At 44.5% G+C, this 14,635-nt stretch overlaps 1 protein-coding gene across 2 annotated transcripts in view; it reads right to left on the bottom strand.

Annotated features, from left to right (window-relative positions):
* NCOA6 (nuclear receptor coactivator 6) overlaps positions 1-14,635 on the bottom strand; it is a 1,393,760-nt gene that overhangs the window by 916,559 nt on the left and 462,566 nt on the right. The gene's annotated exons all lie outside the window — the stretch shown is intronic.

A 14,635-nucleotide genomic window follows, 5' to 3' on the forward strand; every position in this document is an offset into this window, starting at 1 on the left:
CCTGACTTACAAATAGCATCCATTCCTGTCAAGGTATTAAAAATCCAAAAGATGAGAAGAAATTAAACCGTGGCACACAAATGTTGGAGAAATCTGTCATTGCCTGAGAAGCAGGCTTTAGTACTGTCAAAATCTTAACAATGAACTTGTAATGCTGTGAGCCCGAATTGGAGGGGGGGGGGGGCATTGAAAAAGTAAAAGGATAGAATTTCTGATTCTGTGAAACGTTTTTAGCAGTCCTTTGGAGAGAGGATGGGTGAGCAGGACCCTAAAAGCTTTGGCATTAACTTTCCATGGGGCCTACGTACACATTCTGTAGTGAATCTCTAAGTATAAAAGACCCTAAGTTAAGACTATACTTTGCAGCAGTAAAGGCTCTGTACACTAGTGGAACTGTTTCTAGTTGCTCCTTAGACACCAGAGTTGGCAGATCATCTTTGATCTCCATTTCTTGTTGCACCCACATCGGACAGTGTTCAGCACACTTTTGATGTTGCACATTTTAACTTTTGAAATCTGACCATGCTAGTGTTCAGAACACTTTTGATGTTGCAAATTATAAGTTTTGGAAGTCTTGACTTCAACTTTCCTTATCATCCACATTTAAAAACATCTGAGCAGTCTACTATGAGGGAATTGCAATTTTTTAGTGGCATTTTTAAACATTTTGGTCACAATATTAATAACACTATTTAATGTGTTAACAATTTAACAAACTCCAATAAATAAATACGGATAAAGGCCTGTTCAACGCATTACAAACTGATCCAGCAGCATCACATAGTTACTACACAAACAAATAAAAGGTGGGGCAGTTGTCAGGAAGAAACTATTACATGGCTGGGCTTTATAACGATCCTGTATCATTTATGAAGTTGCCATGGGTCCCCATAAAAATGTTTATATAATAAATTGAAGGTGGTTTTAATGACAGAGTTGTTCATGAAATTTTTTCTCAGACTTTGGAAAATTAATGTTTAACCCAAAACCTTAGTTTTTTAAATTTTGTCCACAGTAAACAAATGCATGACTGCCCAATGAAAGTGTTCCATTTCAGGGAGGAGTTTCAAAGTTATCCAGCAAGTCAGGTTGCCTAGTTTTGGGATAAAGTATTAAGTATGCAAAGGACACAATTACTGCAGTATCAGAAGATATCATGCAATACCAGTAAGTTAAGCTTTGTCACAACATATGGAACTGATAGGTGGTGGATAAATATTGATCTATTCTGTTAAATGACAGTTTCTTTTGTTCAGTATTGGAAACAAAATATAGTTTTAGTTATAGGGGGGGATCAGGACTCAAATATTTTGTAAGGTTACAAGAGAAAAGTTTTATTACACATATTTGATATGGTAGGCTACTTGGCTCTAGACCATGTGGTCCCTGCAAATATTGAACTTACACGGTACACACACACACAATTTCAACATTGTAAATGTTAAGTTTTTCCATCATGTTTTATAATATGAGATGCTATGCAGAGAGTCTACTTAGTTCAATGAAAATGTAAGACGTTTTGTAGCAGAGAAACAAAAGTACAGTTTTGTACCTACCATAAATGTAGATGTTCGAGTGGTTATGCTGCTGCAGTCATCACACTTGGGTTATCCTGCCGTCAGGCAGTCTCGCAGTCGGCTTGAATTCCAAAGCCTTGGTCCGGCGTCGGTTGTCGTCGCTTCTTCCCTGATGTCAGTGCGGCAGGGGTATAAAAGAGGCAGCCGACGCCATTTTCTTCAGTTTTTCTTGCCCCAGATGTCAGGTGCCCCAAACTAAGGCGGCAAAATAAGAAGCTGCAAAACATACCTTAGTGCAAAACAATGGTACTAGTTGTAAGCAAATACACCATATAGACATGCTTCCCAAAGGTTGAAGTACATGGAGGTATAAGAAAAGCCTTGTTAGGTAGAGGGGATGGAGGGATGGTAACCTGGACTGCAGCAGCATAACCACTTGAACATCTACATTTATGGTAGGTACAAAACTGTACTATGTTCATCGTGCTATGCTGCTGCAGTCATCACACTTGGGTAGAGTCCCAAAGCTATGGTTGGGTGGTAGGAGCTAAACTGGGTTAGGTGCAGCTAAGATGCCCTGCAGAACTGCAGTGGCAAACCCAGCTCTGTTTTTTGAGTACAGAGGAAGGTGGTAATGCTTGGTGAAGGTGTGCACTGAACTCCAGGTAGCTGCCTCCAGAAAGTCCTTTGTTGGGACTCCTCGGAGGAAGGCTGCTGAGGTTGCTGTAGCCCTGGTAGAGGGAGACCTAATACTAGCAGGCACTGCTTTCCCGTGGTGTGAGTAGCAAAAGCGGATGCAATGTGCTATCAATTTGGAGATGGTCTGTTTTGAAATAGCCTTTCCTTCTGAGCCTGGTGCATAGGATACAAGGAGTTGGTCAGATTTTCTGAAGGCCTTTGTCCTGTCCAAATAGTAATGTAACTGTCTGTGAATGTCCAAAGAGTGAAGGAGTCTTTCTCCTTTATTCTGTGGGTTTGGATAAAAGGTGGGCAAGTGTATGGTCTGATTGAGAGCCACACTGGATACTACCTTTGGCATGAAGGAAGGGTTGGTGAGTAAAGATACTCTGTCCTGATGGAAAATGATGAAAGGTTCCACTGCCATAAGTGCCTGCAGTTCTGAGACTCTGCATGCTGAGGTGATAGCCAGCAGCAGGGCTGTCTTCCATGACAAGTATTGAAGCTCTGCTGAAAAGGCTGGTTCAAAAGGAGGAAGTGTTAACTTTTCCAGAACAAAATTTAGATCCCAAGTTGGAGTAGGTGGTTTTCTGGGGGGGTCTTATATTTTCTGCCCCTCTGAGAAACTGCCTCAGCAAAGGATGAGAGAAAATGGGAGGAACCGAATCATATTGAACTGAAATGGCTGAAACATGGATCTTTATGGATGAGAAAGAAAGGCCTTTGTGTAGCATCTCAGTTAGATATTGGAGTATGTGCGGAATATTTGGGATGCCAGGATTTAGGCTTCTGGCCTGGCTCCATACACAAAATCTTTTCCATTTGTCTGAGTAAGTTTTTCTGGTGCTGGGCCTCCTGGCCTCCAAAATGACATTCTGGACGTCCTTTGAGAGAAGTGCTGTTTGATAATTTAAGGTATTTTCCATGCAGCTAGATTTAAGGTCCTTAGCTGACTGTGAAGGATCTGAGAGTTTTGTTGGGTTAACAGCAGAGGGAATTGAGGTAAGATCCATGGAGGGCTGTGAGTCAAGTTTCGTAGTAGTGGGTACCAGTGTTGATGTGGCCAGTCCGGGGCAATGAGGATCATCTGTGGTCTCTCTGATCTGATTTTCAGTAATACCTGGGTGAGTAGAGGCAGAGGTGGGAAGGCGTAGACTGACAATGCTGTCCAACTGAATGACAGGGCATCCACTTTCCAGGCCAGGGGATGGTAAGTCCTTGTGCAACATTTTTGTAGCTGGCAATTGTTGGTTGAGGCAAACAGATCTATGTCTGGTGGTCCCCACCTTTGAGTTATCATTGAGAATACTTGTGGGTGTAGTCTCCACTCGTGAGGGTCTGTCAAATTTCTGCTTAATTTGTCTGCCAAAATGTTTTCTTTTCCTGGCAGGAATTGTGCTTGCAGTTGTACTTGGTAAGTTAATGCTGTGTTCCACAAGTCCATTGCCTGTCTGCATAGTGGGTAGGAGTGTGTCCCTCCTTGTTTGTTTATGTACCACATAACTGTGGTGTTGTCCGTCCGTCATTAGAAGTTGCCCTGGATGCAAAAGGTCCTTGAAGGCTGTTAGTGCATTTTTTTACAGCTAGCATCTCCTTTTGATTGATGTGTAGTTGCCTTTGGTTTGCAGACCATTTGCCCTGTATGCATTGTCCTGCCATGTGTGCACCCCAGGCGTAGTCTGATGAATCTGTTGTCAAGGTTTGGTTTGGAGGAGGTGAGACAAAAGGAAGGCCCTTATTTGCTTGGCATGCTTGAGCCCACCATAGAAACTCTTTTTGAAGGCAGGGAATGAGAGTTATAGTTGCTTCGAGGCTGTGTCTGTGTTGGGACCATACACTTTTTAGGTACCATTGTAGTTTTCTCATATGCAGCCTTGCATATGCAATTAGTTGAATGCAGGATGCCATGTACCCCAATGCCCGCAGGAATTTCCTTGCAGTGAGTTGGGTAGAAGTTGCCATCTTTTTGAAGTACTGAGCCAGTTGTTTTTGCTTGTCTAGCGTGAGGTAAGCCGTCTGGGCCGTTGTATTCAAGCTGGCACCCAGGAAAATTATTTCTTGTGAGGGTATTAGTTTTGACTTCTTTTTGTTTACTGTGTACCCTAGGCAACTTAGCAACTTTGTTACAATTGCCAGATGCTGTAGTAGGATGTCTTTGCTGTCCGCTTGGATCAGGCAGTCGTCCAGATATGGGTAACTTTGTATTCCTCGCTGTCTGCAGTACGCAATTACTGATGCCAGGCATTTCGTGAATACTCTGGGCACAGTAGATAAGCCAAAGGGCAATGCAGAGAATTGATAATGCGTTGTGCCTGCCAAAAATCTGATATATCTTCTGCAATCTTGTCTGATAGGGACATGCAGGTATGCCTCTTGGAGGACCGTTACCAGCCAGGAATCCTTGCCCAGCATGGGAAGAAGCTGCTGTAGTGTGAGCATTTTGAATTTGGGAATGTCCAGGTACGTGTTTAGAATTGAAAGGTCTAAGATGGGTCTCCAGACTTTGTCCTTTCTTGGTACTAAAAACAGTCTTGAGTAAAATCCTTGACCTTGCTCTTTTGCAGGTACCTTTTGAATTGCTTTCATGTTCATGAGAGCTGAAATTTGCTTTTGTGCCTCTACCCATTGGTTTGTTGGCAGATTTGGCATGCCTCTCATCCATGATAAAGTGTGAAAATGAAATCTGTAGCCTCGGGTAATAATATCCAGAACCCATTTGTCCTTTGTTATGATGTGCCAATTTTGTGGGAAGAGAGACAGTTTTCCTCCTAGAGGTGCTGCCTGGGCAATTTTGCTTGGCAGGCGAAGAGGAGTCATTGAGTTTGTTTTCTGAAGGGTTGGGATCTGTCGTCTCCCCCCTCTTTGAGTTGTTGTTTGCCATTGTCTAGGCCTGAAGGTACCCTGTGCCTGGCCTCTGCCCCTAGGGCGTCTGTACCTGCCCCTTTGGGGTCTGTCTGAAGCAGGAAAGGACCAGTTTTTTGATGGCCAGTTTCTGCTGAAGTGAGGAGGTTGTACCTGTAAAAAATCTAATGATTTGCATTGATTTTGCTTTTCTTCCATCTTCTTTAAAAACTTCCTCTGCTTTGACACCAAATAACACATCCTTTTGCAGTGGAGCATCCAGTAACTTTGCTTTGACATGTTCTGGTAAGGTCTGCTCTTTTAGCCAAGCATGTCTACGTATTACAGACCCTGTGACTGCTGCTCTACATGAGGCGTCCAACGAATCAAAACCACACTGCAAGGTATGTTTTCCCCTTGTTCTGCTGCATGCAACAAATCTTGCATCCCTTTGAAATCTAGTTGATCTGTTTGAAGGATCATTTTCTGTTTTAACTGAGTAAGCAAGTACTGCTGGTATTTAATCATGTGGAATTGGCAGTTTAATGCCCTCATGGCCAAAGTGGCAGAGGTATACACTTTTTCCCCCCATCTTTCTAACGCCCTGGAATCTCTTTCCACAGGTAGTGGATTCTTAGCAGTAAAGGCCTTAACCCCTTTGGGACCCTGGGAAATGGTTTCTGAGTCTGCAGCAGGGCTTTTATATAAAAACTTGTGAGAGTCAGGGACTCAATAGTATCTGTCTGGTTTACGTGGTGCTGGAGGTAAGGAATCTGGATTTAGACTGGATTCAGAGTAGACATCATCCAGAATGTCCAAAACAGGAGGAATGGCTAGGGGTCTATGCTGAAGCAAAAGAAAAAACTGACGGAGTCTTTTCTTGGAGTCAGAGTAATCTTGTCCTTCCCAGTGGAAATGCTCTCTCATGGTGTGCAGGGTTTCCCCAAAAGAGAAGTCTTCAGGGGGGGAAACAGAGGGAATAGACTCCTCAGCATCTGAGTCTTCATAGAGAGGGAAGGGGTAATCCTGTTCCTCAGAGTCTGCTGAGGAAATGGATTCCTGGTCAGAAGGAGGTAAATCTTCCTCCAGTCTAGGCCTTTTGTCAGGAGGGGGCTGGGAACCTCTGATAAGGGTAATCAGGTCCTCTGCCATTTTGAGCATCTGTTTTTTAGGCATAGGGGCCTGTATGGGAGTCTGTGGACCCGGTTTCTTAACCTTTGGAAGCTTAGCGTATGACTTAATGGAAAGAGTCGTCTGTTTAAAGACGCCTTCTGAAACCGAACGCCTGTCCATAGTCTCCGGATCGCTGCCAGGGCTGGCGTCCGCGAGGTGAGGAGGAACCGGCTCCAGTGGCCCAGTAGATTCTGACTGAGAGGTAGTCGTATTTTCTAAATCTGTGGTAGTCAGGGGCTGCGTAGGCGCCTCACTGAATACCGAAGATCCGGCGGCAGGCCTAACCGAGACCTCGGTATCTGGCCTAGGTCTAGGCTGCCGGTCTTTGTCCTTGCGTTTTTTAAACATAGCGGTAGTCGGAGGTTCCGACGACGTAATGTAGTTGAATTTTCTGCCAAAATAATGTCGGGCGGTATCAGCCCGACGCTTAATAGTGCGTTTATTGAACCTAGAGCAAAACCGACAACCAGAAACGTTGTGGTCTGGGCCTAGGCAAGGAATACAATAAGAATGAAAATCCTTATGAGGTATTTGCTTCCCACAAGAAATACAATTATTAACTTTGTCTGACATCGGTCTGAGGCAAGAAAAGTTTCTACGGGTACTTAGCTTTATAGAAGACTTCGGCTGAAAATCTGTTCGAAAATCTCAGGAGCTGGCCGACCGGCACTTGCGAACTGCTTCTGCTTCGGGCACTGCACGGCAAGAAAGACTGAAGAAAATGGTGTCGGCTGCCTCTTTTATACCCCTGCCGCACTGACGTCAGGGAAGAAGCGACAACAACCGACGCCGGACCAAGGCTTTGGAATTCAGGCCGACTGCGGGACCGCCTGAAGGCAGGATAACACAAGTGTGATGACTGCAGCAGCATAGCACGATGAACATCTGCAGTCAGTACAAACAAATGGTAGAACACCTGAGTGAGAACAGACGTAAGCAGGAGTCCAATGCTACCTTTGAATGTACTCTGGAGCATCGGGAACTAGGTTTATTTAAAAAAACACTGAGATACAGGCAGAGTAAGAGTGACTCCTTAGAAGATTTGGAACACAGCTAGATCACTAATACTGGGTTCTTTATTAAGCTGTATTTGAATAATCTATACTAATTGCTGGACTGAATGCTGGTGGGATTATTACGAAATACATTTTTCTGACTTAATTTAATTTTTGCATTTTAGTCAATTCAAATATGGTGTTTATGATAACATATCACGTGATTTGCCATGCTTTAATAAGTGGTGGTAAAAGGAGAGACAGTTTCATGCTTCAAAAGGTAAGAGTTTTATTACACTGAAGAATGTAATTTAAGATGGGTAAAAAAAAGTACAGATGTGTACCTACCATAAATGTAGATGTTCGAGTGTATTCACTGTTGCAGTCATTACACTTGGGTTATCCTGCTGGCAGGCTACCCGCAGTCGGCCTGAATTCCAAAGTCCTGGTCCGGCGTCGGTTGCTGTCGCTTCTTCCCTGACGTCAGTGCGCCAAGGGTATATAAAATGCAGCAGACGTCATTTTCTTCAGTTTTTCTTGCCCCAGATGTCAGGTGCCCCCAAGAAGGTAGGCAATACATATTGCTTATAAAAACATACACTACAATAAACAATACCTTCATCTACAAGCAAATACACCACATTCGTTGTATAGGATAGAGAAGGTAAGTCCCAGCAAAGAAAGGGGGGTGGAGGGTGGGTAACCTGGACTGCAACAGTGAATACACTCGAACATCTACATTTATGGTAGGTACAAAACTGTACTATGTTCATCATGTTTCACTGTTGCAGTCATTACACTTGGGTTGAATCCCAAAGCTGAGATAGGGTGGCTGGGTCTAAATAGGATTAGGAGTGGCTATAAGGCCCTGCAGAACTGCAGTGGCAGAGCCTGCTCTGGATTTAGAGTAAAATGGTAAGTGATAATGCTTAGTAAAAGTGTGCACTGAACTCCAAGTTGCAGCCTCTAAAATTTCCTTGGTTGGTACTCCTCTGAGAAAGGCTGCTGAAGTGGCTGCTGCCCTGGTAGAATGTGGCCTAATATTCTGAGGCAATGATTTGCCATGCTGTGCAAAGCAGAAATGAATGCAGTGTCCTATCCATTTTGAAATAGTCTGCTTTGAAATCGCCTTTCCTTGTGATCCTGCAGCATATGCTACAAACAGTTGCTCAGTTTTTCTGAAAGCTTTTGTTTTGTCCAAGTAGAAGCATAGCTGCCTGTGTATGTCCAAAGAGTGTAGAAGTCTCTCCCCTTTATTCTGGGGATTTGGATAAAATGTTGGCAAATGAATGGTTTGGTTAAGAGCCACACTGGATACTACCTTTGGCATAAATGTTGGGTTTGTCCTTAGAGAAACCCTGTCCGGATGAAAAATGATAAAAGGTTCCACTGCCATTAATGCCTGTAACTCTGAGACTCTTCTTGCTGAAGTTATTGCTAGGAGCAGAGCAGTTTTCCATGAGAAGAATTTTATCTCAGCTGTATTGGCTGGCTCAAAAGGAGGCAGTGTGAGCTTTTCCAAGACAAAGTTGAGGTCCCATGTAGGTATCGGTGCTCTCCTTGGGGGTCTTAAGTTTTTTGCCCCTCTGAGGTACTGTCTTAGTAGTGGATGTGAGAAAATGGGAGGTTCCGTATTGTAATGAGCTGAAATGGCAGAGGCATGGATCTTAATTGATGAGAAGGATAGGCCTTTGTCCAGCATCTCAGTTAGGTATTGTAAAATCTGAGGAATATTTGGAACAAGTGGTTCAAGTCCTTGTGCCTGGTTCCAAGCACAGAATCTCTTCCATTTTTCTGCATAAGATTTCCTGGTGCTGGGCCTCCTGGCTTCCAAAATGACATCCATAACAGCTACAGAGAGAGGCGCAGTCTGAGTGGCTACGTTATCTGCCATGCTGCCAGATTTAAGGTTATGAGTTGACTGTGCAGAATCGGATTGTTTTGTTGAGTCAGAAGATGAGGAATTTGAGGTAAAAGCCAGGCTGGGCCTTGAGACAAGGTAGTTAGGATTGGGCACCAGTGCTGGTGCGGCCAGTCTGGGGCAATCAGGATCATTTTTGGCCTCTTGTCTGACTTTTAGGAGCACCTTGGTAAGAAGAGGCAGTGGAGGGAAGGCTTTAACTGTCAGGGTTTTCCAGCTGAATGATGGAACATCCACTTTCCATGTCTGAGAGTGATAAGTTCTTGTGCAGAATTTCTGTTGTTGGCAATTGTGAGGGGAGGCAAAAAGATCTATGTCTGGGCATCCGCATTTACTTGTTATCATGCTGAACATCTGTGGATTTAGTTTCCATTCGTGAGGATCCATGAGATTTCTGCTTAGTTCGTCTGCCAGTGTATTTTTTGATCCTCGCAGGAATTGTGCCTGCAGATGTACTTGACAGGTCAGTGCTGTGTTCCACAAAGTCATGGCTTGCCTGCATAGGGGGTAGGAATGTGTGCCCCCTTGCTTATGTACCACATAACTGTGGTATTGTCAGTCTTTATTAGCAGTTGTCCTGGATGTAGTAGGTCCTTGAAAGCTGTCAGGGCATTCTGTACAGCTAGCATCTCTTTTTGATTGATGTGAAGATGCATTTGTTCCTTGGGCCACGTGCCCTGAATACATTTTCCTGCCATATGTGCCCCCCAGGCATAATCCAATGCATCCGTTGTTATTGTCTGCCTGGCTGTGGGTAAGGTGAAAGGCTGTCCCTTGTTGTGGTGACAGGCCTGGGACCACCATCGAAACTCCTGTTGTAGGCAGGGAATTAAAGTTATGACAAGTTTCCAGGCTGTGGCAATGTTGAGTCCAAACACTTTTTAGATACCATTGTAGTTTCCTCATATGCAGTCTTGCATATGGAATTAGTAGAATGCAGGACGCCATGAAGCCCAGGGCCTGCAGAATTTTTCTTGCAGGGAGCTGGGTCTTTGTTGCCATCATTTGAAAGCAATGAGTCAGTTGCCTTTGTTTGTCTGGTGTGAGATACGCCACCTGGGCAGTTGTATTTAAGCTTGCACCCAGGAATATTATCTCTTGAGAGGGCACTAGTTTTGATTTCTTTTCGTTTACTGTGTACCCTAGGCAAATTAGTAATATTTTTACAAACGCCAGATGCTTTAGAAGAATGTCCTTGCTCTCTGCTTGAATAAGGCAGTCGCCCAAGTAGGGATATATTTGAATTTCTTTTTGTCTGCAAAATGCAATTACTGGTGCCAAGCATTTTGTGAAGACCCTGGGCGCAGTAGATAAGCCAAAGGGCAGTGCAGAGAATTGGTAATGCATTGAGCCTGCTACGAATCTGAGGTATCTTCTGCAAGTTTGTCTGATTGGGACATGCAGGTATGCCTCCTTGAGGTCCAAACTAGCTAGCCAAGCCTTCTTGCCCAGCATGGGCAGAAGTTGCTGTAGTGTTAACATTTTGAAACATCCAGGAAAGTATTTAGGATTGACAGGTCCAGTATTGGTCTCCAGGTTTTGTCCTTTCTGTGTACTAAGAAAAGTCTCGATTAAAAACCTTGTCCCTGTTCTTGCTGTGGTACTCTTTGAATAGCTTCCACGTCCATAAGAGCAGCAATCTGATTTTGGCCCTGTGCCCATTGGTTTTGTGGCAGTTCTGGCATACCTTTTGATTTTGCAAGTGAAACCTGTAACCCTGAGAAACAATATTCTGTACCCATTGGTCTTGGGTGATTATGTGCCAATTTTTTGAGAAAAGTGCTAGCTTTCCCCCTAGGGGAGCTGCCAAAAGGTAAGTGCTTGGCATTTGTAGAGGGAAGTCATTGGGACTGTTTCCTATAAGGTTGTGATTTGTCTTCCTTTGGGGGCTGAAGCACCCCATTGTTTAGGTCTGTAGGAGCCTTGGGGCTGAGATCTACCTCTTGGGAGTCTGTATCTGCCTCTTTGTGGCCTGTCTGACACTGGAAAGGACCAATTTTTTGAAGGCCAGTTTCTGCTAAATCTAGGCGGTTAAACCTGTAAGAAATCCTTCACTGTCTGCATTGATTTTGCTTTATCCTCCATTTTCATTAACACTTCCTCTGCCTCAACACCAAACAAAGCATCATGCTGTAGTGGAGCATCCAATAATTTTACTTTAACATGGTCCGGTAAACTTTGTTCTTTCAACCAAGCATGCCTTCGAATAACAGAGCCTGTAACTGCGGCTCTACAAGAAGCATCTAATGAATCAAAACCACATTGCAGAGTATGGTTTCCCACTTGTTCAATTGCATGCAATAAATCCTGCATTTCTTTACTGTCAGGAGTTTCTAAATTTGAAACCATTTTCTGTTTTAACAATGACATGAGATACTGTTGATATTTAAGCATATGAAACTGGCAATTTAAAGCCCTTACAGCTAAAGTAGCAGAAGTGTAAACTTTTTTCCCCTATCTGTCCAGAGCTCTGGAATCCCTATCGGAGGGGACAGGATTTTTAGCAGTGGAAGCCTTAACCCTTTTAAGACCCTGAGAAATTGTTTCTGGGTCTGCAGTGGGGTTTTTGTAAAGAAATTTATGGGAGTCAGGAACCCTGTAGTACCTGTCTGGCTTGACTGGTGCAGGGGGTAAAGAATCAGGAGACAGACTGGATTCAGAAAAAACATCAAAAATATCAAGCACAGGGGGGCTAACCAGGGGCCTGTGCTGAGGCAATAAAAGGAAGTCTCTGAGCCTTTTCTTGGATTCTGAATAATCCTGGCTCTCCCAATGGAAATGCTCCCTCATAGTGTGCAGGGTTTCCCCAAATGAATAATCTTCAGGCGGAGAGGCTGAAGGTATAGACTCCTCTGCATCAGAGTCCTCACAGGGAGGGAGAGAGAATCCCTGATCTGAAGAGGAATCAGAGGAAATGGAAACCTGGTCAGAGGAATCATTGTCAGTGTCTTGCCTAGGCCTTTTGTCAGGAGGGGGATAGGAACCCCTGATTAAAGTAATTAGGTCTTTGGCCATTTTTAGCATCTGTTTCTTTGGCATGGTTGACTGTTCAGGAGAATGCTGTACTTGTTTCCTTGTCTTTAATGGTGTTTTTGACTTTGCCTTGGCTGCTGAAGTGGGCTTAATTGTAAGCTGTGAAGGTCTGAAAACACCCTCAGAAGCCGAAGCCTGCTCAGCGGCTGCGGACCCACATCTGAGGGAATAGTTTCCGTAGGCCAAGTTTTCCACAGGCCTAGGCGTCTTCACGTGGCTGTCGGTTACGGCCTGCGGCTCTGAGGTAGCGGGTGTCAGGGGCTGCGAAAGCGCCTCACTGAGAACCGGCGACTGGCCTAGAAGAGGCTTCGTTGTCGGTTTTGGACCTCGGATGCCTGTCCTTTTCTTTGTCTTTGCATTTTTTATAAGTTCTGGTTGTTCCGATGGCATTATGTAATTAAACCTTCAGCCAAAGTAATGTAAAGCAAAATTGTACCAACGTTTAATAGTGCATTTATTAAATCTGGCACAAAACCGACAACTGGTAACATCGTGATCAGGGCCTAGGCAAGGAATACAGTAAGAGTGAAAGTCCTTATGAGGTATTTGCTTCCCACAAGAAATAAAATTATTACCTTTTACTGACATCGGTCTGGAGCAAGAAAAAGTTTCCCCAATGGGGTTCTTAGCTTTATTGATGACTTCGGTTCTGAAACTCGAATTTGAAAATCTCAGGAGTCAGCCGTCCGGCACTTGCGAACTGCTTTTGCTTCGGGCACCGCACGACAAGAAAGACTGAAGAAAATGGCGTCGGTTGTAACTTTTATACCCCTGGCGCACTGATGTCAGGGAAGAGGTGACAGCAACCGACGTCGGACCAAGACTTTGGAACTTGGGCCGACTGCGGGCCGCCTGCCAGCAGGATAACCCAAGTGTAATGACTGCAACAGTGAAACACGATGAACATTCTGTCCCTCCTGCTGGGACAGAAGGGAAGTGGTCTGATGTAGGTGCCAAGGTGGCACTACTGCCAGACTGTGTAGAAGTGGGTACCCAGTGCTGGCGGAGCCAGTCCGGGGCAATAAGGATAATCCTTGGTTTGTCCTGTTTGATCTTGAGTAGTACTTCTGAGAGGAGGGGCAGAGGGGGAAAGGCATAAATTGAGAGGTTTTCCCAAGTAAAGGATAGGGCATCCACTTTCCATGCTTGGTTGCGGGGATTTCTGGTGCAAAATTTGCTCAATTGATGATTTTGGGGGGTGGCAAAGGTCCACCTCTGGTGTCCTCCACCTGTGGGTTAGAATTTTGAATGAGTTGGGTTCCAGCTTCCACTCGTGAGGGTCCAGTAGATTTCTGCTTAAGCCGTCTGCCAGTGAATTTTGTTTGCCTGACAGGAATTGAGCTTGCAGGTGGACTTGGTTGCTCAAAGCTGTGTTCCACAGGGCCATGGCTAACCTGCAGAGTGGGTAGGAATGAGTTTCCCCCCGCTTGTTTATATACCACATAACTGTGGTGTTGTCTGTCTTTATCAAGAGTTGTCCTGGAAGGATAAGGTTTTTTGAAGGCTGTCAGAGCATTCTGTACAGATATTTCTTTTTTATTGATATGTAGGTGAATTTGCCCTGGGCTCCATTTGCCTTGAATGCATTTCCCAGCAATGTGAGCCCCTCATGCATAGTCTGATGCATCTGTTGTCAGGGTTTGGTCGGCGTTGAGTGAAAGAGAGTCCCTTGCTGTGGTTACAAGCCTCTGCCCACAAAAGGAACTCTGCCCTTAGACAAGGAATGATGGGTATAATTCTTTCCAGGTCCTGAGAATGTTGGCACCAGAGACATTTTAAGTACCACTGAAGTTTCCTCATGCAGTCTTGCATATGGAATTAGAAGAATGCATGAGGCCATGTACCCTAGAGCTTGCAGTATTTTTCTTGCAGACAGCTGGGTTCTGGTGGCCATTAGTTTGAAGTAGTTTGTCAAATAAACCTGCTTTTCTGGTGTAAGGAATGCCATCTGGGAAGTTGTGTTCAAGCTTTCTCGCAGGAATACAATCTTTTGGCTGGGCACCAGATGTGATTTATTTTCGTTGATGGTGTACCGCAGAGAAGTTAGAAGTCTCTTTACAAATGCCAGGTGCTGAAGAAGCAATTCCTGACTGCCCCCCTGAATCAGGCAATCGTCCAAGTATGGATACATCTGAATATTTGTTGCCTGAAGTATGCAATGACTGGAGCCAGGCACTTTGTGAATACCCTGGGCGCAGTAGGTAAGCCAAAGGGAAGTGCAGAGAACTGACAGTGCATAGTGCCTGCCCTGAAACGTAGATGTTTCCTGCAAGATTCCCTTATGAGGATGTGCAGATAAGCTTCTTTTAAGTCTAGGGTGACTAGCCAGGAGTCCTTGGCTAGCATAGGAAGCGGGTGTTGTAGTGTAAGCATTTTGAATTTTGGAACCACCAGGAAGGTGTTGAGAATGGACAGGTCCAGGATAGGGTGCAGACAGCCCTCTTTTCTGGGCACCAGGAACAGTCTGGAGTAGAAAC

The sequence above is a fragment of the Protopterus annectens genome, chromosome 12.part0 (assembly GCF_019279795.1).
Source record: "Protopterus annectens isolate FY-2018-M chromosome 12.part0, PAN1.0, whole genome shotgun sequence".
Taxonomy (NCBI): domain Eukaryota; kingdom Metazoa; phylum Chordata; order Ceratodontiformes; family Protopteridae; genus Protopterus; species Protopterus annectens.